This window comes from Emys orbicularis, chromosome 13 (assembly GCF_028017835.1).
Source record: "Emys orbicularis isolate rEmyOrb1 chromosome 13, rEmyOrb1.hap1, whole genome shotgun sequence".
Classification (NCBI taxonomy): domain Eukaryota; kingdom Metazoa; phylum Chordata; order Testudines; family Emydidae; genus Emys; species Emys orbicularis.
Window position 1 is genome coordinate 19,833,280 of NC_088695.1, and position 23,864 is coordinate 19,857,143.

The following is a 23,864-nucleotide window of genomic DNA, read 5'->3' on the forward strand; positions in this document are numbered from 1 at the left end:
TAACAACAAATTCCCTCTCCCATCACCTTGTTAAACCAGTAACACTCAGGAAAACTGAATCTCACTCCCTCTGCATGCAAACCATTGAAAAAACGAGAAAAAAACAAGATAATCCCCCACTTCATCACAGGACTGATGATGGATAGTGACCTCCCCAGGGTGGAGATGGAAGGCAACAGGGTGTCTTTAGGGAGGAAGGGTGGGACAGAGGTCAGAACCACCCATATGACCAGGTCCTCCAGGGGCTCAAGGGGGATGTACACGCCCCACACCACAGGCCCTTCTCCACCACCTCCTGGGCAGCTGCCTCCGATGCCAGGAAGAAGACCACCTTCCCATACATCCTAGAGGTCGCCACCACGGCCGTAGGCCCCATCACCCTCACCAACACCCAGACGTAGGTCTCCACGTAGGACAAGGCGGGTACCAGGAGGCAACGGACGCCATGCTTCCTGGTCAATGTGGGGAAGGGGCCCCAGTCACCAGGGATGGAACCAGAGGCGGCAGCCAGGACAGATGACATAGGGGCAGGCAGGGGGGGTTGCAGCCACCTGGGCGTATGCCCTAGGGGTCAGGGAAGGGGCACCCCCAGAGCTGGTGGAGGGAATAACAGGGAGAGTAGGGAGGGATGCTGGTGGCCAGTGGCAGGGCCATGGTAGGGGGGCAGCCCTACCATAGAGGGTGTAGCCTTTCGGGTGGGGCCTTTGCCCTTCTTAATCCCATGGCCCTTCCTGCTGGTTGTGAAGGTTCCCTCAGAGTTAGAGGGAACAGGAGGCATGGCAGCAATGGAGTCCACCCCTGCGCCTTCTGCTGCCAGTGCCCCAGCGGGGGCGATGACAGGCGGTCCAGCAGCAGTGATGAGATGGTGACCACAAGGGGGATAGGGGAACAGGCAGAGGAAGGGTGGAAGGGTCAACTCAAGGGGCCCCACCCACCTTTTTCCCTGCCATGGTCAATGGGGATGGGAACGAACACTGGAGTGGGGGGAAAGAAGCGTCGACCGCTCCATCCCGCTAGGCTGCAGGTGGAAGAGGAGGGCACCAAGAGAGGGGAGGAGGGCATGGGGACACCTATCAAGGCAGGGAAGGAGGGGACTATCATTGACACAAATTGAGATTACCAGCTCCTCTGGCTGCACTGGGGAAAAGGGAAGGACTATAATATCATGGGGGGTGGGCAGTGAACAGTGAGCTCAAAAAAAATAGGAAAGGGGCTCAAGCACGTGGCTGGGGGATGGAGACATGGGCACACGAATCAAGGGGCTAACCGAGTGCGGGGCACTGGAGGCCCAGGAGAAAAAGGAATAGGCTGGAAACAGACCAGGGCCAGGACAGGCAAACCAAATCATAGAATATCAGGGTTGGAAGGGACCTCAGGAGGTCATCTAATCCAACCACCTGCTCAAAGCAGCACCAATCCCCAACTAAATCATCCCAGCCAGGGCTTTGTCAAGCCTGACCTTAAAAACCTCTAAGGAAGGAGATTCTACCACCTCCGTACGTAACCCATTCCAGTGCTTTACCACCCTCCTAGTGAAAAAGTTTTTCCTAATATCCAACCTAAACCTCACCCATTGCAACTTGAGACCATTACTCCTTGTTCTGTCATCTGGTACCACTGAGAACAGTCTAGATCCATCCTCTTTGGAACCCCCTTTCAGGTAGTTGAAAGCTACTGCCCGAGCTTGGGAACCGGCTCCAACTCACCACTGGGCGCGGGGCCCGATTCAGCGGAATTGGGGGAATCGGCCTAAAGCCGGCCCTAACCTCAAATATGTAAAAGGCTGTTAAAAAGAGAATGGTGATCAATTGTATTCCATGTCCACCAAGGGTAGGACAAAAAAGTATGCTGCAGTGGACATTTCAGTGAGAACTAGGAAAAGCTTTCTAACTTGAAGGGTTATACTGCTACTGGAAAAGGTGATGTGGGGAGGTTGTGGAATCCCTGTAACTGGAGATTTTAAAGAAGCATTGACAGACACCTGTCATTAACGATGAAGTTTACTAAATCATGCTTAAGCACAGGGGACTGGATCAGGGCGGGCTCTAGGTTTTTTGGCACCCCAAGCAAAAACATTTTTGGCTGCCCCCCACCCCAGCCCTGGGCTCCCCCCCCCCTGCACCCTCTGCCGCCCCAGCTCTGCCCCCCCCACCCGCACCCCCCTGCCCTGGGCTCTCTCCCCTAAACTGCACCTCCTGCCACCCCAGCCCTGGGTCACTGGTAACTCACTCCCAGGGCAGGTCATTCAACAGGAATTTTGGATGTGCACAGAACACAGACAGGATTGATTCCCATATGGTTACAGAACTGCAGTAAAGTGGAACAATTTTCAGCTTGTGTGACTGAAGGATATCTGGATGCATATTATAAGACTGTCCTACATAAATGAGGAAAAGTTGAGGTGCCTTTATTATTCTTTTGTTCCACGCTTTGTTTCTATGGGGAATTTGCCAATGCAATATCACTGTCTTCCTTTTAAACAAATAAAACTAAAAAAAAAAAAAAAAAAAAGTGGCAATGGCTGTTGAAAATAGCAATTCCAGTCCTAATAACCACTGGGAAGCATTGCTTGCTCAATTTTATCCTACTTTTTCTACAGCAAGTTACAGTGGATCAGTATATTTGATTTGGGAGAAATGAAGTAACAGCTGCCCAAATTGAGCTTGAGCACTCCTGAATTTTGAGGGTGTTCAAATCTGGAAGGCAGGTGCTAGATTCCCTTTCTGAATATTAGCTAAATCTGGAAAGGAAAAGTCAATTTCTGCTTTCATGGCTCAGAAGTGTTAATCCTCCTACGTGCTGTATCTAAAGCTGCCCAGGTCCTCTAGTAGAGCCTCCCCTCCCTTACTTTTCATTTTAAATTCTAGTGGGATCCACGTACCTCCCTTGCTAGGCTTCAGATAGAGAGGTGCACTGTCCATTTAGTCCACCCTGTTCCTTCTTTGGGGGCTGCAAGGTGAGGTCACACCAGTATCCCTAATCCAGTCTGGGGATGTCTTCTGAAGGGGATATCTGGGTCAAAGACTTCTACTCCTTGGGTATACTTGTTCCCTGTTCTAGGGTTACCTACCATACGTCTGTATTTTCATGGACATGTCCGGCTTTTTGGGTTTTAAATAGACGTCCGGGAGGAATTTGTAAAGGCCAGCAGTGCAGTTCTTATAGATGGCACAATAGGAGTGTGGTTTTGCACCACTGTTGGAGTCCAGCAAGGCTGCCTTCTTTCGCCCACACTGTTCAACATCTACTTGGCGCACATAATGACTGATGCCCTAGAAGATCACATATGCACAGTCAGTATTGGGGGGCAAACAATCTCAAATCTTCAGTTTGCTCATGACATTGACAGCCTGGCGGGCAGCGAAGATGAACTTGACAATCTTGTGAAACGATTGGATGAAACCTCCGCAAAATATGGCATGGGAATCAGTGCAGAGAAAACCAAGCTGATGATACAAACATGATGGGATCAGCTCACATATCACTGTCAGTGGACAAGAGCTGGAGACAGTGAAACAGTTCAAGTATCTGGGGGCAATCGTCACTGATGAAGGATCCAAGGCAGAAATTTGGGCAAGAACTGTGCAAACAACAGCAGCAGTGGCAATTTGGAGGAATAAGAACATCTCCCTGGAACATCTCCCGAAACTGCTGCACGCATTGGTCATCTCCATTTTTCTGTATGCGTGTGAGACATGGACCCTTACGGCAGAACTTGAATGGAAAATACAGGTAGTAGAGATGAGATACTTCTGTAAAATCCTGGGCATCTACTACTTCGACCTCGTCACTAATGAAGAGGTCAGTAACATCATCACCCAATGCACTGGGTCTTATGAAGACCTCCTGATGACCGTGAAGAAGCACAAGCTGAAGTGGTACGGCCATGTAACAAGATCATCTGGCCTATCCAAAATAATTCTCCAAGGGATAGTACAGGGGAAGAGAAGAAGAGGTAGACAGAAGAGATGGATTGACAACATAAAAGAGTGGACAGGAATGGACTTTGCAGAGACTCAAGCACTGACACACAATCGTCAGGGATGGAGACAATTGGTTGATTGCTCATCAGTGATGGTGCTCCAACGACCAATGCGATTATGGGAGTGATGATGAGGAGGAGGAGGACATAAAGAGCACCCTGGAAAGGTAAGGCCTCCATTCCCTGACCCTCACCCTGGGATCTGAAGACAGCACTGCCCAACCCCCTGCACTCAAAGGAGAAAGGATCTGAACAGGGCAAGGGTGGGGGACTAGTGGGTGGGTCAGAGCTGCAGGAAAGAACAAAAAACTGAGTCAGCCCATGTATTGGACCAGAATATCAGAGTGGCTTAGAGTGGGGGGGCTGGGAGTCAATACTTCTGGGTTCTGTGCCCAGCTCTGGAAGGGGAGTAGGGTCTAGTGGGTTACAGCAGTGGGGGCTGGGAGCCAGGACTCCTGGGTTCTATCCTGAACTCTGAGAGGGGAGTGGGGTCTAGTGGTTAGAGCAGGGGAAGGGGTACTCGGAGTCAGGGCTCCTAGATTCTGTTGCTGGCTCGGCCCATTTTTTGGCTTATCTGTGCCTCAGTTTCCCCCTCCTAGACCTGTGTCTCAGGCGCAGGCAGGGTTTGTGAGGCAGGATAAGTGTCTCTGAAATGCTCCGTGTAACAGCCCTGCCCTTCCTCTCAGAGTGCCGGGAGGATAACCACGTTAAAGGCCACGTGGCACTCAGATATGATGGTGGCTGGGGCAGACAGGTACCTTGGATAGGGTAGGCCAGGGCTCTGGCCCCATGGAACCCTGTCCTGGGAGCTCAGACCCAGCTGATGTGGTGCTAGCTGCATGTCTCCTCCTTCAGATGTGAGACGCTGCAGACCATGGAACTGGCCTCGGTCCCCATCGAGCTCGAGAAGAATTTCTGCAGCTTCCCCCGGCAGTACTTTGTCTTGCGCAAGATCATCAAGAAACTGATCGGTGAGCAGGACTGCCAAGGGCTCTGCCCTGGGAGGGGTCCCCTCCTTCCCTGGCCCTGGTCGGCTGGGACCCCCATGGGCAGCGGCGGCTCCAGGCACCAGCACTCCAAGCGCATGCCTGGGGCGGCAAGCCACGGGAGGTGCCCTGCCGGTCCTTGCGAGGGCGGCAGTCAGGCAGCCTTCGGCGGCTTGCCTGCGGGAGGTCTGCCGGTCCCGCGGATTTGGCGGCAATTCGGCAGTGGGTACGCCAAAGCCGCGGGACCAGCGGACCTCCCGCAGGCGTGCCGCCGAATCCGCGGGACCGGGGACCTCCCACAGGCATGCCGCTGAAGGCAGCCTGCCTGCCATGCTTGGGGCGGTAAAAAAGCTAGAGCCGCCCCTGCCCGTGGGGCTGGTCCCTCTCCCACCCTGTTCACCAGAAAACATACAGGGCCTGGAAACCCTGCTGGCTCTGGAGGTGTAGGTGCCTTGGTTAGTGAGAAACAGGAGGGGTGGAATGAGCGGGACCCAGCAGGATCCCTCTCACAGTGCAGTTGGGGGCCATGGGGGGGGAGGGGAGAGGTGCTGTGGGAATACAAGGTAACTGGGTGTGTTGATGTTGCCCGTGTTTACAGGTCGGAAATCTCCATCGCCGTTCCAGGGCTAACTGCACCTCTCACTCCTTTTCTGAGCTGAGCGCATCCCCACCGGGCCTTGAGCCCTTCCCTTTCCTGAGATGGGATTCCCCGAGTCTCCCACTCTTAGCCTGATTCTTGGGCTACAGCACCCCAAGTATCAGCTGTGCTTCTCTAGCAGGCCCTACGGAAGTTGGCCCCTGAGGTTCAGTCCGTTGGGTGCCTTGACCCAAAACCAAAGGATGGTGTGTTGTTAACAGTAGGAACAAAGCGCAGCAAGAGAGAAACGAATTTTAGAACAGCAACCGGCCTACAGGCGAAACTCCCAGTGGTGGGAACTCATATGCAGACAGTAAACACTACGCCCTGGATACCACATGTTGAGCTAGTTAAATTATCACAGGCCACTCCAGATCTGTCCCCTTCAACATAAATGCCGACCCAGGCAAAGGTTTCTGCCACCCAAGGGCTTTTCAGTCTAATCAATGGCAGCCACATGGGAGCCGACAGCCGGGCTTTGAAGTGAGACAGATTCCGAGTGGAGACAAGGTGTGGATTTTCCACAGAGCGGGCGATTAACCCTTGGAGCCGCTTCCCAAGGGAGGGTGTCTATTGCTGGGAGCCTTTAGCAAGACTAGGTTAGTATTTTGAGAGCATACAGCCAAGCCTGATCACTATGCGGTGGAATACTCTTGCCTGGGTTACACAGGAGCTGATAGGTTTCAGAGTAGCAGCCGTGTTAGTCTGTATCCGCAAAAATAACAGGAGTACTTGTGGCACCTTAGAGACTAACAAATTTATTAGAGCATAAGCTATTCGTTACTGACCTCGGAACCGAATGTAGGAGTGGGCTGATAAAGTTTGCGGATGACACAAAGTTGGGAGGTATTGCCAATTCGGAGAAGGATAGGGATATTCTGCAGGGAGACTTGGATGACCTTGTAAATTGGAGTAACAATAATAGGATGAGATTTAATAGTGAGAAGTGTAAGGTGATGCATTTAGGGATGACTAATAAGAATTTTAGTTATAAGTTAGGGACGCACAGGTTGGAAGTGACGGAGGAGGAGAAGGACCTCGGAGTCCTGGTTGATCGAAGGATGACTATGAGTCGGCAATGTGACGTGGCTGTGAAAAAAGCTAATGCGATCTTGGGATGCGTTAGGCGAGGTATTTCTAGTAGGGACAGGGAGGTGCTGCTTCCGTTATACAAGGCGCTGGTGAGACCTCATTTGGAGTTCTGTGTGCAGTTCTGGTCTCCTATGTTTAAAAAGGATGAACTCAAACTGGAACGGGTACAGAGAAGGGCCACTAGGATGATCCGAGGAATGGAAAACCTTTCCTATGAAAGGAGACTCGAGGAGCTCGGTTTGTTTAGCCTAACCAAAAGAAGGCTGAGGGGGGATATGATTGCTCTCTTTAAATATATCAAAGGGACTAATACCAAGGAGGGAGAGGAATTATTTAAGCTCAGTAGTAATGTGGACACGAGAACGAATGGATATAAACTGGCCGTGGGGAAGTTTAGGCTTGAAATTAGACGAAGGTTTCTAACCGTCAGAGGGGTGAAATTTTGGAACAGCCTTCCGAAGGAAACGGTGGGGGCGAAAGACCTCTCTGGCTTCAAGATCAGGCTTGATAAATTTATGGAGGGAATGGTTTGATGGGATAACGTGATTTTAGTCAATTAGGCATTAACGTGCCATCGCGGGTAAAATGAGGGTCCGGCTGTAGAATCTTGCCTGTATGCTCGGGGTTCTGCTGATCGCCATATTTGGGGTCGGGAAGGAATTTTCCTCCAGGGTTGATTGGCAAAGGCCCTGGAGGTTTTTCGCCTTCCTCCGCAGCATAGGGCAGGAGTCGCAGGCTGGAAGATTCTGTTGTGGGTGGGTCAGCTTTTGTGGCCTGCATCATGCGGGAGGTCAGACTAGATGACCATATTGGTCCCTTCTGACCTTAAAGTCTATGAGTCTATGAGTCTATGAGTCTTTCGTGGGCTACAACCCCCTGTGCTCTAACCACTAGGCCCCACTTCCCTCCCAGAGCTGGGGAGAGAACTCAGGAGTCCTGGCTCCCAACACCACCTGCCCTAACCACTAGATCCCACTCCCTTCCAGGACTGGGGAGAGAACTGAGGAGTCCTGCCTCCCAGCCCCCTTCCGCTGGACAAATGAGTGTTGGAGATGCTGAAATCAGCCCCTTGGTGTGGTGTCCGTATCCCTCTAATGAGCCGACTCAGATGCACACGTGCAGCTGCCCTGGAAACGGCCGTGCCAATTGGTTTCCCTGGTGGAGGTGGAGCTCTCCTTGGAGGACTCAGAGATGTGGATGGGGATCGCCGCTCTCTGCCTCCCACGACAGGGTCCTCAACGCAGGCAGCTTTTACCAGGGGCTTGAGTCAACCCAATGTGAATGACCCCAACGGTGCCACTGAAAGAGCATGAATCACAGCCCCGGGTCCTCTCAGTCACACACAGGCCATTCCCCCGGCATGTCTCAGGGCAGCAACCCACCAGATCTCTGCTTGGCCACGGATACATCTGGTGTAACCCAGACAAACTCACAGAAACTCAGGAAGGGAAAAGTGGTGTCACTCCACAGTGCATAATGATTAGTATGCGGGGGACTGGGAATCAGGACTCCTGGGTTCTATCCCTGACTGGGGGAGGAGAGTGAGGCCTACTTGTTCGAGCGGGGATGTGGGTGTCTGGGAGTCAGTACTTTTGGGTTCTATCTCTGGCTAGGGGAGGGAAGGGATGTGGAGTCTAGTGGGTTAGAGGTGGGGTCTGGGAGTCAGGACTCCTGGGTTCTATCCCTGGCTTGGGGAGGGGAATGGGGTCTAGTGGGTAGGGTGGGCTGCCTGTGGGGATGGTGGCTGGGGGGTGTTTGTGCCCATCTCTCACTGCATTTCCCCTTGCTCGCCCCTTGCAGCTAGCAAACTGCATTGCAGACAATGCGCCATGGATGAGCCCTACATCGGTTGCCTCCTTGGAGTCTCTGAGTGCACCCCTAAGGCCGGGCATCCATGCATGACAGTCAACATCAGCTATAGTGAGTTGGGAGGGGGGGCTGCACTGGGTTCTCTCTGTCCCAAATGCCCCCACCAGTACTGATCCTTACTCCTTTCTGGGCAAGGTGCTGCTTGGCTCTGGCCTGACCCCTTGTGGCCAGGCTTAGAACTGTAACATGGGGTCCCATGCCCCTCACCCACTTCCCCACCCCCAGCCAAGCTCCAACCCACCAAACCCCACTCTCCTCCCAGCACTGGGGATAGAACCCAGGAGTCCTGATGCCCAGTCCCCACCTGCTCTAACCATTTGACCCCCACTTCCCTTCTAGACCTGGGAAAAGAACCCAGGAGTCCTGGCTGTATCAATATCCCATGAGCCAGGGGAGCTTTCAGTCGGTGACGGAGTGGCTAAGCGGCATTGGGTCCGGTGGCCTGGTTTCCGATCCCTGTCCGTGCTCTGGGGTGGCGGATTTGAGTGGTATGGCTCTGAGCCCTGCCTCTCTGTCTCCCCCTGCAGGAGGCGAGGTGCAGATCCTCATCCAGGGCTGCATCATGAATCCCAGCTGCTGTGAGCTGGTGAAGGAGTTGATGGTCCCTGGGTACCAGATCAACATCACCTACACCTCCTTCTGCAATGACTGGGTCCCGCTGCCCGCTAGCAAGGGAGGGCGCTGAATCCGGCCTGCTGCCTGCCACCCTCCTCCGTCCCTGCCTGTCCTCAGTCCCAGTCCCCATCCCTCCTCCCCCTTCTGCAGTTCTCCAGCCATCCTCCTCTCCCTCTTCCCTTCTTTCTTCTCTTCACCGTTCACCCATCCCTCGCTCCCCATCTTCCATCCTCTCTCCACCGCCTTCCCTTCCATCTTTCTTTGTCCCTTCTTCCCACCCATCCTCCTTCTCTTCATTCATCCCTCTCTCCTCTTCTTCTCTTCCTTCATCTGTCCTTCCCCCTTCTTTTCCTCTCCCTTCTTCCCTTCCTCCTCCTCCTCCTGATCTTCCCCCATCCACTCTTCCTCCACTGACACTCCAGGTGTGAAACCTGCCCATGTTCACTGATTCACTGTGATTAATAAACCTGTTAGTGGGTTGTACAGTTCTATCCAACTGTAAAGCCTGGGGACAATATAGTCAGATAGAGTGGGGGTGTGACGATGCGGTTCTGGCGGAACTCAACTGAGAGTGCCAACTCAGGAAAAATTGCTCAAACAGGGCAATTACAGCCCAAGGCTGGGGTTTTTCCACCTCTAAGGCAAACCAAACCAGCCAGACTAAGAGGACTTCGGTCTCACCCCACTGGCTAACCGCAAGTCTCACAAGCAATTTCCTTAGACACTCCAGTTTCCCAGTATCACCACCAGTACCACTCGTTATGGGGACAAATGGTTATGAAAACCAATACCCCAGTAAAAGAAAAAAGGTTCTCCTGATCCCAAAGGACCAAGCCCCAGACCCAGGTCAATATACAAATCAGATCTTACCCACAAATCACGCTGTTGCCAATCCTTTAGAATCTAAAATCTAAAGGTTTATTGATAAAAGAAAAAGATAGAGATGAGAGTTAGAATTGGTTATATGGAATCAATTACACACAGTAATTGCAAAGTTCTTGGTTCAGGCTTGCAGCAGTGATAGAATAAACTGCAGGTTCAAATTTAGTCTCTGGAATACATCCCCCCGCTGGGATGGGTCATTCAGTCCTTTGTTCAAAGTTTCAGCTTGTAGCAAAGTCCTTCCAGAGGTAAGAAGCAGGATTGAAGACAAAATGGAGATGAGGCATCAGCCTTATATAGTCTTTTCCAGGTGTAAGAACACCTCTTTGTTCTTACTGTGGAAAATTACAGCAAAATGGAGCCTGGAGTCACATGGGCCAGTCCCTGCATACTTTGCTGAGTCTGAAGGCATATTTGCCTTCCCTCAATGGGTCCATTGTATAGCTGATGGTCCTTAATGGGCCATCAAGCAGGCTAGGCAGAGCTAATCCCAGCTTGTCTGGGATGTCACCCAGAAGCATAGCATAAATTTGCCATACAGACAGTATAGAGCCAATATTCATAACTTCAACTACAAAACTGATACACACATATAGACAGCATAATCATAACCAGTAAACCATAACCTTGTCTTAGACACCCCATTTGACCCCCTTTATACAAGATTTGGGTGCCACTACAGGACCTTGGTTGCAACAATGATCTATATGGTCCCAGTTTATGTCAATAACGTCACAGGGGGTGGGACTTCTGGGTTTTATCCTTGCCTCTAGGAGGGGAGTGGGGTCTAGTGCAGTGGTCTCCAAACTATGGGGAGCATGGAGGAATGCTCAAGGGGGCAGCTCCGGCCATGGCCGTGGCCATGGCTCCAGTCCCAGCTGTGGCCTCCCAGCAGCTTGCCCCAGCCCCCGCTCCTGGCCCTGACCGTGGCCCCAGTTGCAGCACTGGCTCCACCCCTGACTGTGGACCCAGTCCCAGCTGCAGCTCCCGGCCCCAACCAGGGCTCTGGCCCACTCCCAGCCCTGGCTCCCAACCGTGGCTCCCAGTGGGACACAACCAAAAAAGTTTGGGGACCACTGGTCTAGTGGATGAGAAAGGGGAAGGGGCTGAGAATCAAGATTCATGGGCTCTATTCTTCGCTCTAGAAAGGGACCAGGGTCTAATGGGCATGAGAGCCATGGTGGTTGGAAGCCAAGACTCCTGGAGTCTATCCCTGGGTCTGGGAAAGAAGTGGGGTCTAGTGAGTGAGAGTTGGGGGAAGCCAGGACTCCTGGGTTCTAATCCCCACTCTGCCCCTGAGAGGCCATGCCTCAGTTTCCTCCCCCTGTAAAATGGAAGGATACTGGCCCCTCTGTGTACATGCTATATAACTGCAGGTTATTGTCTCACACCATGAATCCTCCTTATTTCTGAGTGTCTCATGGGCTCCCTGCCTCTGTCCAAACCCCCTTTGTTTGTGGGTTCCATGTGCAATCCCCTGGACAAATCTCTTTGCTAGGTGGGATGGGGCTGCGGTTCTCTATTTGCTCTGGCAGTGGCAGTGTTTGAGTTGCTCTGTATTTGCTTTGTCTGCATCACAGCCTATGGCTGGCTGGCGTCCGAAAGCCCTTCCAATAAAGCCTCCATTTCTCCGAACCGTCTGCTGGGTGAAACACTGGAGCAGCTGCCCAAACCCATCCTACCAAATCGGAACCCTGTCCAGATGCCACAAAGGTTTGACGCAGATATTACCGGAGTCACGACCCAGCTGAGACAGCAGCCGAGCGTGTCCTGGTGTTAGAGAAGCAGAGAATCGCAGAGTTTGAGACCAAAAGGACCATTAGATCACCTAGTCTGATCTTTTGTATAGAACATGCCATTATATTTCACCAGTCACCCCTACACTGAGCCCTGTAACTTAGGTCTGAGTACAGCAAATCTTCCAGAATGTGGATGTGAAGCCAAACAAGACCCTAGAGACCTGGGTTCAGTTCCTAGTTCTGCCACAACCTCCCAGTGTAACCTTGGACAAGTCACTTCATCTTTCTGTGCCTCGGTTTCCCCCTCTGTACTGTACTGTAGGCAGACTGATTTTCCACCAAGGACAGACCTAGGAATCCTGCCCCTGCTTGGCCTTCTTCTGTTGATGGGCCAACCATTCCTGATGCCCCTTTGGTTTCGAGAGCCTGAGACTGTGATCGCCTCCTTTCTTGGCTAGAATGCCCTGGCCTTTCACAGGAGTAGCAAATGCACATTCCCTGGGGATCCTTCAGTGGGGATCTTCTGGATCCCAATATCCTTGGGTACTTCAGCATACACTTCTTGCTTCTATACGTTGTTAAAATATACAAAGTTTCAGGTACGGTCAACCCCAAACAGTCAGGCGTCAGACCCCTGGACCCTGTTTGTCTTAAAAAAAGATTTTTCACATGATAAATAAGGAGCAGACTGTGTGTGTATGTGTGTGTCCATCTACTGCCCACACTACCCAGTGTGTGTTTGAACATTTCTAGTACCAAAATTCCCCACTAGGTGCTGAGCAGGGCAGCCCCCTCAGCTTCTTCTACCCCATGAGGTGGGGTAACTGCCATTGTCTCTCCCCCTTTCCCATCCAGTCTTCTCTTGCACTCATATTCTCCATCCATGCTCCCCAGGGTCTCCTCCTTTTCTTCACAGTATCCTATCATTCAAATATTCCCTGTATTCCAACCCTATTGTCCTGCACCATGATTCCTCTGCATTCCCTCATCCTACCTTCTGCGTACCTACTTCCTCATGCCCCCTCAATCCTATCCTGCCCCCCACATCCCTGTGCATCCCCTCCTGCCCCCTCACAACTCAGTGTTCACCCCCTCAATGCCCTTTTGTCCCCAGATGTCCCTACCCCTCTTCAGCCTTCTTCCAGCTCCCATATCCCTCCATCTCCCCATAGAGACCACGGATCAACCTGGCTTCAGCTCAGTTCAGAAGCAAGGGTGTCTGTGGCCGTCTTGGCTGGAAGCAGCATATGGCTTCAGCCCCATTGACATTCATGGGAAATGGCAGCCATTTTGAATAAGGAAAAAGTCACAAGTTTACTACCAGGAATTGTGAGATCACAGAACACTTAAAGAAACCATCACATAGGGTGTGAGGTGAATCAGCCACCTCTGCCAAGCAGGTTATAGGCAATGGGTAATTGCAGCCCTTGCCCTGCTCTCCACATCCAGAGAGTCTGTTTTCCCTCTACAGACCAGCAGTTGTAAAGGGGAGAAGGAAACCAAATCTGAGGGGATTTTATCTCAATCTTTGATAAATGAGTAGAAAGTTGTTATCTCCCCCTGAGTTTCATCTCTTCCCCATACCCACACAAGAAATATGCCCCATCTGGGGCAAAAACTCATGGGAATAGTTTTTCTTCAAAAGAAGAAATTGCTGCAGTTATAAGGGATTTGAGGGGATTTGACATAGGTGTTCAAGAATTAAAGAGAAAAGGCTTGAAAGGCATTTTTTTAGATCAATAGATAATTACAGATGAAACTTGGAAAAATCTGAGGAGATATGTTAATATCAGATGAGAGAAAATGGGCCAAAATCAGAAGGGATATTAAATCACTTATAGATAATTAGGTCCTGATCCCACAAATATTTGTGCTTATGCTTCCTGTTGTGTGTTGTGAGCAGTACCCTTGGAGCACAGGACATGATGTTATACAGATGCATAAGTCTTTGCAGGATCAGTCTTAAGATTAAAAATGAGGAAAATTTTAGGGGATCTGTGATGGGGGCCCTGTTCGTCAACTGGGGCTGCCCCTATTGGCCCAGTGCGGGATTGGTACACCCCATCACAGAGTTATCTGGATTCCCTGAGGGATCAAATAATTGTAACAAGGTAGTCTCAAAACTCCTGGCAGGGTCAAGCAAATAATCCAGCCAGGGCCCCCAGGCAGGGTAGAACAAGCAGTCTGTCGCCTGCGAGTCTCCTGGCTGTGGCAGCCAGTGACAATGGGGGTTTCTGACCCTCTGGGCAGGGCACGACAAAATCAGTTTGTAGCTCCCAGGTGGGGCAGAGCAACCAAACAGTTTATGGCCCCTGAGCCTCCTGCCTGGGGCAGGCAAACAAGCAAGTGGGGTGGGGTAGGGGAACCTGGGCCCACCTTGCTCCACTGGGTTCCGACCCAGGATGCTATGAAGCCAGGGGATTCCCCATTAAGGGTTTAAGCACCAACTTCTACTACATTCCCTGGGCCACTTCCTACCATGAGGTGCATCTCAGGCATCTCCCTGACTCTCAAGCTTCTGGCACCCGGACTTTTGCCTCTTTTGGGTGGAGACCCATGTCTCTCTCCCTCCTAATCAGGGCATTTCTAGACGGTCTAGTTCCCTGCCTTTACTGTGCTGGTCCCAGCAGAGAGAGGCAGTCCCAGCAGGCCTGCTTGCTTTCTCTTCAGAGACAATTAACAATGACTGCCCACAGTTATAAGTTATCACACAGCTCTTTCTAAGCAAGCCTATTTTATTCTTAAGGTAAAATGCATTACAGAGAAAACATTAAAACCAATAAAAGAACCTACAGGCATGCTAATAAACTTATCAGAGATCATCTCAACTCTAACATTGGCTCTGGCCAGCGATTAGTCCTTCCACTCAAGAAGTTTCCTTGTGGCTTCAGGTTCATCACAGCTTCAGCTCAGAACCAGCACCCAGTCTTATGGAGCCTCTGTAGGTCAAAGCCCTTTCAACCCTTCCCTAAGGATTGAAGCTTTCCATGGACCGGGGTCTTGTCCATTTGCTGGGTCAAGAAGAAGACCCTGAGTCAGTCTAAAACTTGGTTATTTATCCCAAAGTCTTTTCTTTATCTGGAAAATCCAGTTTGAATTAGTTTATGCAAACCTCTCCAGGCAGTGGTTTCAAAGGGCTGATAAGTGGAGGAATTACATTCACATCTCCCTCATACTGGAAAAGATATGTATAATGCCACAATAACACATACACAATTGCATTTTTAACACAATGGACCCAAAGGGATTAAACCTAATTCAATAAAGTCTGATTTATTTCAGTAAAGTTCATCTTAATTCCATAAGGTTTGTTCAGGACATTGCTCTGTGACAGACTGACATTTGGGATCCCTTGGGGTGAATACAGTGGTGGGAATGTAAGGGGTTAATGCAGTAGGATTGTTATATGGGATGGAGTGGTTTAGCAATTATGCATTTTGCTTCAGGAAGGAGGCGGCCAGTCACACACAAAGCAGCCCCATATGGGGCTCACCCCCCTTATCCTGCATTGTTTGGTGCTGCCAGTTAAAGGCTAGATGATTGTAACACCTGGGAGATACCATTCCCCCAAATGGGGGGAGGAGGCTCTTTAAATATGGAGGAAACTAGAAAGATACAACATATAAAAGGCACTTAAATAGATTCAGCAATGTTTCCCTCACAATGTAATTGTAGTTGCCACCTGGGAATCATATTTTAAAGACAGATCCCCAGCTAATGTGAATTGGCATCTCTCCATCGGAGTCCATAGGGCCAGAGCCCCAGCTGGTGTACACTAACCCTGGATACGTTGGCTCTACACTGATTCCCATCAGCTGAGAATCTAGCCCAGGGTGCTTTTCAACATTCACCCATTTTGCAGGGATTTATCAGTGGGGATATGAAAAAAGCACTCATGAAAACTAAGCACCACCAGTAAAAAGGTACAAAGGAGCAGAGATTAATAAAACAAGCTGAGCTGATCATTTAGACTAAAATCCCCAGAGAACTGCTCCGAGGCTGGAGACAGTTTAGCCAGCACCTGCAAAGCATTCAGTCTCAACCTGCAGACAGGGTGTGACCAGGAGGCATCATTTCTGGGGGGAGGAGGGGAGGCTGTGATGGGAAGGTCCTTTTAACTTTATACCAAGCAGGACCATCACTGGGAGCAGTGGGGATCATCTCTCCCATGGGTCTGGGGTCCCAGCTCTATTTTGTATATAAGGTCTGTCTTCCCTGTCTGGAATGTCCTGGGCAGGCTGGGGGTCTTTGAAGTGGTAGGGTCCCTTGGGGAGATACTAACCTCTCCCATCTGCAGCCTGGGCTCTGATATCTTGCAAGGAATGTGGATTCCACCCACAACAACAACGAGTTACTGCAGCGAGTGCAATTCCCGTCCTGCTGCCAGGACTGCATGACCCCAGCGATCGCCCTGACCTCTCCACCCTCGCCTGCTTGGGGAGGGTCCTGGTGATAAACCAATTGCTTGCAGCGTAAGTTGCCTTAGTCCAGGAGCAGGGTTCCTGGTCATACATCCCAACCAGAGATGGGCATCTCCCAGCTGCCCAGACTTTGGTACCTAACTCTGTCAGAGGGACTGATTTAGGGTAGAACTCTCTCATTGGCATGTCCCAATGGCCAGCTTAGGTGACTTCCCACCTAGTGTACTGACTTTTGTGGCTCCTATCCTAAGGTGCCTATCTTTCCCCATGCATTGCATAGGGAGCCCAGATGTTTGAAATGTCTGAATTGATCAGTTGCAGCATTCAAAGTCATTGTATTACATGCAAACAAACACCATGGAGTTGAGTGTCAAGTCTCATTTTGCTTGGCCCAACATAAATAAAAAATAATATCTAATGCTTGGATAGAACTTTTCATCAGTAGACCTCCAAGTCCTTTACAAAACAGGCCACGATCATTCTGGTTGCTACTCCTGACCACTTTCTTAGGCTAGAAAAACAACCTCCTGCTGAGGTTGAATTTCTAGGCCTCCCAAAAAAGGCCCTGTGGAAATTAGTCCCTCTCAGTGTTGCCTTCTGAATGTAGAGGTGGCAGGGAAAAGGGGCAGAGGAGGTGAATGATAGAGGGCAGAACATCCCTAACCCTGCACACTCCCTCTCTTCTCATTCCATGATGACCAATATCTTGATCACCTGAGCTCCATTTGATTCCCTTCTCCACCAGCCCAAAACATTAAATCCCCCAGATCCCTGGCAAAACCCCCTCCCGGTCACTTGACATCTGATTCCCAGCACCCTAGGACACTTATCTGGAACTGTTCCCTGCAGAATAAGTGTGGGAGCTGAGCTGAGCCCAGAAACTGGTGGAAGACGCAGGATGGGGACAAGTGTGTGGAGTGAAGGTGGGGCCTGGCCCAAGTATACTTCTCCTAATCTTGGATGGGAAGGGAGGAGGGGGGGAACTTCAGAGGGAGCTTCTGAAGGAGTTTCTCTCTTCCCTTCCCCCAGCAGGTTAGCAGGAGGCAAGAAGGTCCATCAGTTCAGCACCCAGGGCTACAGCAGAGAGGAGGGGCTGATCGGGACTTCTCCTCCTCTGCCTGGGGTTTGCTTAGAGTAGGCAAAGCCAGATGGTCCCTGATCACCTCAGGGTCAGCTGCTGCTGGAACCTGCCCCCAGAGATGGGCAGCTAGATACTTGGGAGCCAAATGCCACCACTGTGTATGGGAATTAGGAAATGGAGATGTATATACTACCGTAACCAGCACTAGTCAGAGCACAGACAGCATTTCTCTCCTGTATAGAGGAGTCTCTGAGGTCCAATATGGAGTTAGCGTCCCAATTGCAGCTTTCTCCATGCTAAGGACATTTAAAAGAACTCTTCCCTGGGTGGATTTGCTGATGCCTGATACGATATGTGCCCAACTGAAGCATCACCCACATTCAAGGTGTCTCTCCCACGTGGAGTCTCTGGTGCATGATAAGGTGTGAGTTCTTCCTAAACCTTTTTCCACAGTCTGGGCATTTATGATGTCTCTTTCCCATGTGGACTTTCTGATGTCTAAGCAGGTGTGATCTCTGAATGAAGGTTTTCTCACAGTCAGAACATTTATAGGGTTTATACCCTGTATGGATTCTCTGATGCATAATGAGGTGTGAGCTCTGACTGAAGCCTTTCCCACAGTCCAAGCATTTATAGGGTTTCTCTCCCATATGGATTCTCTGATGTGTTACAAGGTTTGAGTTCCGATTGAAACTTTTCCCACAGCTCAAGCATTTATGGGGGCACTCTCCTGTGTGGATTCTCTGATGTTTAGTAAGGTGTGACCGCCGACTGTAGCTTTTCCCACAGTCCAGGCACGCATGCGGTCTCCCCCCAGTATGGATTCTCTGATGTGTAATAAGGTTTGACTGGTCTTTGAAACATTTCCCACACTCAATGCATTTATGGGGTCTCTCTCCTGTGTGGATTCTTTGATGAGTAACAAGGTTTGTCTTCTGACTGAAACACTTCCCACAGTTGAGGCACTTATGGGGTCTCTCTCTTGTATGGATTCTCTGATGTAGAATAAGGGTATGGTTCCGACTGAAGTTTTTCCCACATTCGAGGCATTTATAAGGTCTCTCTCCCGTGTGTAGTCTCTCATGTCTAATAAGCTGTGAGCTGTGAATGAAGCTTTTCCCACAGTCCAAGCATTTATGGGGTTTTTCTCCTGCATGGATTTTCTGATGTGAAAAAAGGCTTGATTTCTGCTTGTAATTTTTCCCACAGTGCAAGCATTTATAGGGTTTCTCTCCCGTATGGAGTCTCTGATGTAGAATAAGGGTGTAGTTTCGCCTGAAACTTTTCCCACAGTGCAAGCATTTATGGGGTTTTTCTCCCGTATGGATTCTCTGATGTATAATAAGGGTATAATTCCGACTGAAACTTTTCCCACAGTGCAAGCATTTATGAGCTCTCTCTCCTGTGTGGATTCTTTGATGTTTAACAAGGGTTGACTTCTCAGTGAAACATTTCCCACACTCAAAGCACTTATGGGGTCTCTCCCCTGTGTGGATTTTCTGATAAGTAATAAGGTTTGAATTCTCATTGACACAATTCCCACTATCAAGTTGATTAGGAGGTCTTTCTCCCATATGGGTTCTCTGATGTAGAATAAGGGTGTAGTTCCGACTGAAGTTTTTCCCACAATGCAAGCATTTATAGGGTTTCTCTCCTGTATGAATTCTCTGATGTAGTACAAGGGAATAGTTCCGACTGAAGCTTTTCCCACAGTCCAAGCACTTGTAGGTTCTCTCTTCCATGTGGGTTTTTGGCTGGGCTGTGGTTTCCTTGAGATTGTTACATCCTACCCCATATTGAATGGATTCATCCACTTTCTTCCTTGGTTGGTTTCCCAGGTTCCTCTCTGATTTGTGTTGATTTCCCCGGGTTTTGACCTTTTCCCAGCATTGAGAAGAATTCCCTTTAGCTCTTCTCAAAAACAACCCCTGTGGTTTCACCAGTGCTTTACTTTCCTGATGTGGATTCTCCTCCCTGTTCTCACTCACAGTCCTATCACCTGCTGGGAGAGAGAGAATCCAGAAAAGAGTCATTCCCTGTGCTGGGGAGAAAGGGGGGAAAAAGAAGAACAGCCAAAAGGGAAAACACAGCAGCCCAATAACCATTGGGGGGGACTGAGAAATTGGATTCGACCTCCACATCCCATCCAAACTCTCACAGGGAAGTGAAGTCGGAGAGAAAACTCCTGACAGGGTAGGTGGGAAGCCATGATCTACCATGATGACAAGACACCTGCTGACCGCAGCCTGACCTGGGTGAGATGAGGCAGAACTGAAGGGGCTCACACCACATTATACGGATTTTCAACTTTTTCATTCATTCACCAGATGGTTTCCGTGTCAGTGTCACTGACCCCCTCACCTGTGCGGGTGCCTCTTGGGATCTTCCTTTCCTCGAAGGCCTGGAGATCTGGGACCCATGGCTCTTCCCCTCGTTCCAGCTGGGCAATCAGGTCAGGTTTGGGAATGGGGAGTCCTGCTGAGGGGGTGAAATCAGGCAAGATCAGGGTGCATTGAGAATTTGTAGAGTATTTGTCACAAAGAACATTCCCTGATTCTAACCTGGCCTCGTACCATGGTGGGGGTTGTGGGATCTGAACAGATGGGAATGTGGTCACAGAGCCCCTTGGCAGAGGCAGATGTTTGGGGGTGGGGAGAATTGTCACACTCTCCCTAGGAGTTTTCAGGATCTGTGGGACTTGCTGAGGCACAAACAGCTCAGGTTTTAAACCCCTGTCTATGTCTAAACATCCAGAGCCCCTCCCCAGAGATGGAGCTAGTCCCATGAAGGGAGGTGAACAGAGATCCTTGTGCGAGAGTGAGAATTAATGCAGATAGGATAATACACTGCTTCTGACCCCGGGAAAGCTGGAGTGATGGGCATAAATTAGAATGTCCATTAGATTCATGACTCCCCTATCCCATTGAAGAGGGTTTGGAGATGAACAGCTCTCTCACACTGGAGTTGTGGACAATACTAGTGATTCTCAACCAGGGGTACATGTCCAAGGTATGCAGAGATCTCCCAGGGGATACATCAACTCATCTAGATATTTGCCTAGTTTTACAAGAGGCTACATAAAAAGCACTAGCAAAGTCAGTAAAAACTAAAATTTCATACAATGAAATGTTTATACTGCTCTATACACTACACACTGAAATGTAAGTACAATATTTATATTCCAATTGATTTATTTTATAAGTATATGTAAAAATGAGAAAGTAAGCAATTTTCAGTAATAGCGTGCTATAACAATTTTGTATTTTTGTCTGATTTTGTAAGGAAGTAGTTTTTAAGCGAGGTGAAACTTGGGGTACACATGAGAAATCAGTAATCTGGAAAGGTTGAGAGCCACTGGACTAGGTGACTATAGAGGAGCGGACTCACCCCTGCAGCACCTCCTGCTGGTTACTTCCGGGAATTAGCTCTTCCAGGATCCAGAGCGCCCCCTGCAGGCTGGTGATCCGCCTTACCTATGGCCCTGTGTCCCTCCCAGGACCCCGGTGCCCTTGTACCTGGGGTGCTGCCCCTGGCAGTAACCCCTCAGTCTTAGGGTCTCCCCTCCCTGGGGAACCCCCACCTACTATCCCCACTTCACCTCAGTCTTGGCTACTGCCCAGTCTCCATCTAGCCCCCGTTCACTGGGGCAGACTGCAGTATCAGCCACTCATCACAGGCAAAGGGGTTTGGACCTGCTGCCTCTGCCTACCCACGGGCTGCCCCCTGCAACCCTACACCTACTAGGCCTTGCCAGGCCTGCAGCCTGGGGCTTTCTTAGGCCGGAGTTCCCAGCTCCTCTGGCCCATCCCCAGCCCTGCTCCCAATCTAGGTGTCTGATAAAACTCCCTGCAGCCAGACCCTTCTCTCTCTAAACACAGAGAGAGAGAGAGAGAGACTGTTGAGCTCCTGGCTCCCAGCCTTTTTATACAGGCCAGCTGTGGCCTGATTGGGGTGTGGCCCAGCTGCAGCCACTTCCCAATCAGCCCAGCCACAACTTTCCCCCAGGGTTGTTTTTAGGGTTACCATACGTCCGGATTTCCCCGGACATGTCCGGCTTTTTGGTACTCAAATCCCCGTCCGGGGGGAATTGACAAAAAGACGGACATGTCCGGGGAAATAGGGAGGCAGCATAAGCCAGGGTCCGCCTGGCCCCAGCACGACCCGCCGGGTCCGCAGCACAGCCCAGCCGCCCGGCTACATTGTAGCGAGCTCGGGCGGGGGAAGGGGGGGGCGCAGCCGCAGAAGGCGGCGAAGGGGCCGCTGCTGCCCCCGGAGGCCGGGCGGACCGCGCGCCCCAGCCGAGCCCGCAGGACCACGGGGAGGCCGGGCCCAGCCAACGGCTCGGGCTTCCCTCACAGGCGGGGACTCCCCAGCCACTGGGGGACCCTTCCTGTGGCCCCATCACCCCACGCGGCAGGAAGGAGGCTGCGGCGCGGGGCAGGGAGTGCGGCGTGTGCCGGGGCTGCAGGGACCCGCGCTGCCCCGGTCGCCGCTGAGCATCCGAAGCCCCCGCCAGGCAGAGGCTGCCGGGGGAGCGGGGGAGCAGGGCAGGCGGGGGGGGTGCAGAGGCTGCAGGGCGAGGAGGAGCAGGGCAGGCAGGGGCATAGAGGCTGCAGGGGCAGGGGGGCGCTGGGGCAGGGCAGGTGGGGGGTGCAGAGGCTGCAGGGGTGGGGGGGTGCAGGGGCTGCAGGGCGAGTGGGGAGCAGGGAAGCACTTAGCAACCCCCAACCAAGATCAGAGCGGGAGGGAGGAGGGGGAATGTGGGGTGCTCAGAGGAGGGGGCAGGGACTTTGGAGAAAGGGTTGGAATGGGGGTGGGGAAGGGGCGGAGTTGGGGCGGGGCTGGGGGCAGGACCGGGGCCCCATGGAGTGTCCTTTTTTTTAAATGTTTGAATATGGTAACCCTATTGTTTTAAGCCCTTCAGGGCAGGAGCGGGGTAACCACCCCGCTACAGTGACCCATTCCCATCTAATGTAACTGACCAGGGAAGAACCTGACCAGATTCAGAAATGCAGGCCCCATGGCTTCAAATAGCTGAGGGGACAGGAGTCCTTACCCAGCGAGGTCACCGTCTCATAATTCTCTTGCATGACGTCCCTGTAGAGGGCTCTCTGATTGGGGTCCAGCAGAGCCCCCTGCCCCTCAGTGAAATACACAGCCACCTCCTCGAAGGTCACCAGCATCTAAAACAACAGGTGTTCCCCACTCAGTGCCTGGTGCCCCAGCCACAAGCCCACTATTCATGGGGGAAGAAGCACAAAGACATGACAACTCTGGGAGGGCCAGAGGAGCAGAATCCCACCCCCACCCTGCTCAGAGTGGCCAGGAGGCTCCAAGGAACAGAGAGAAGGTGAGAGCTCCTTGTCCCTCCCAGCAGACGGAGGAGGACAGGGTCTTCTCATTTACCACACTCCTACTAGGCACAGGCTGATATGGGACATAGAGCTCCGCACAGTGAACAGGGACAGAAATCCCAGCACCTTCCCTTTTTATTTCACTGTAGTCTCTACCTAGCGGGTTCAGGCTCCAGCACTCTGGTTTGTTTTTCCAGCCCGTCCAGGGGGGTTGTTTCCTCTTTCAGATATGAAGAATGTTCACACACATACACACACAAGGCCCTAGGCTGAGCATGTCCCAGCAAGTTTATCACACCCTGTCCCCCTCCCTGCTTCACTCTGTGTATTTCCTGCCCCTCCCCCTCCACAACAACCTTCCCCACCAGCTCCCCTACCTGAGCTGGATCCAAAACAGCCATTTCCCTTCCTTGTCCCTTAGGAAGATTGGTTGATCTGGAGCAAAACGTGGTCGTTATTCTGCAGCCTGTCAGGGTGAGAAGATGACTGGGGAGGTTTCAGAAAGGGTTTCAGTCTATTTCACACCCCAATTTCCCCCAGGCTCTTTCCCTGCAGAGAGACACACTAGACTCTGCCACACTGAGAAAATGCTCAGTTATTTTATTACAATGTAAACCTGGTTCCTCCCACTGGGACTAAAACCTTGAGACACTTTTAAACCATCCCAGTAACAGAGTCTCTGAGCCAAATGCTAGAAAAGAGCAGAATCAATGGAGCTGCTTTGGGGGGTCCTCCTGACATTGTCCCCAGTGCAGCACATTCCCCCAGCAGCGCAGGGATTAGGCAGAGGCAGGAACTGGCTTTTCCTCTCTCTGCTCCTCACCTTCTTCATGAGAACGTAAGAATGGCCATACTGGGTTAGATCAAAAGTCCATCTAGGCCAGTATCCTGTCTTCAGACAGCGGCCAATGCCAGGTGCCCCAGAAGGAATGAACAGAACAGGTAATCATCCAGTGATTCATCCCCTGTTGCCCATTCCCAGCTTCTGGCAAACAGAGGCTAGGGACACGATCCCTGCCCATCCTGGCTAATAGCCATTGATGGACCTATCCTCCATGAATTTATCTAGGAAAGTCAATCTTCCCAGGGTGCTACATTGACTGGAGCTGGGCAAGGTTGGGGTGTGGAAACCTCATTCCCCATTTATTGCTCCCTCTGCCCCTTCTAATCTCTCCACGTTACTGTTCTGTCTTCTCTCTCTCCCCA

The 23,864-nt window shown here is 51.2% G+C and overlaps 1 pseudogene; it reads right to left on the minus strand.

Annotated features, from left to right (window-relative positions):
* Positions 1 to 9,478: 9,478 nt before the first annotated feature.
* Positions 9,479 to 23,490, minus strand: LOC135887567 (zinc finger protein 501-like; annotated as a pseudogene).
* Between the last annotated feature and the right edge of the window lie 374 nt (positions 23,491 to 23,864).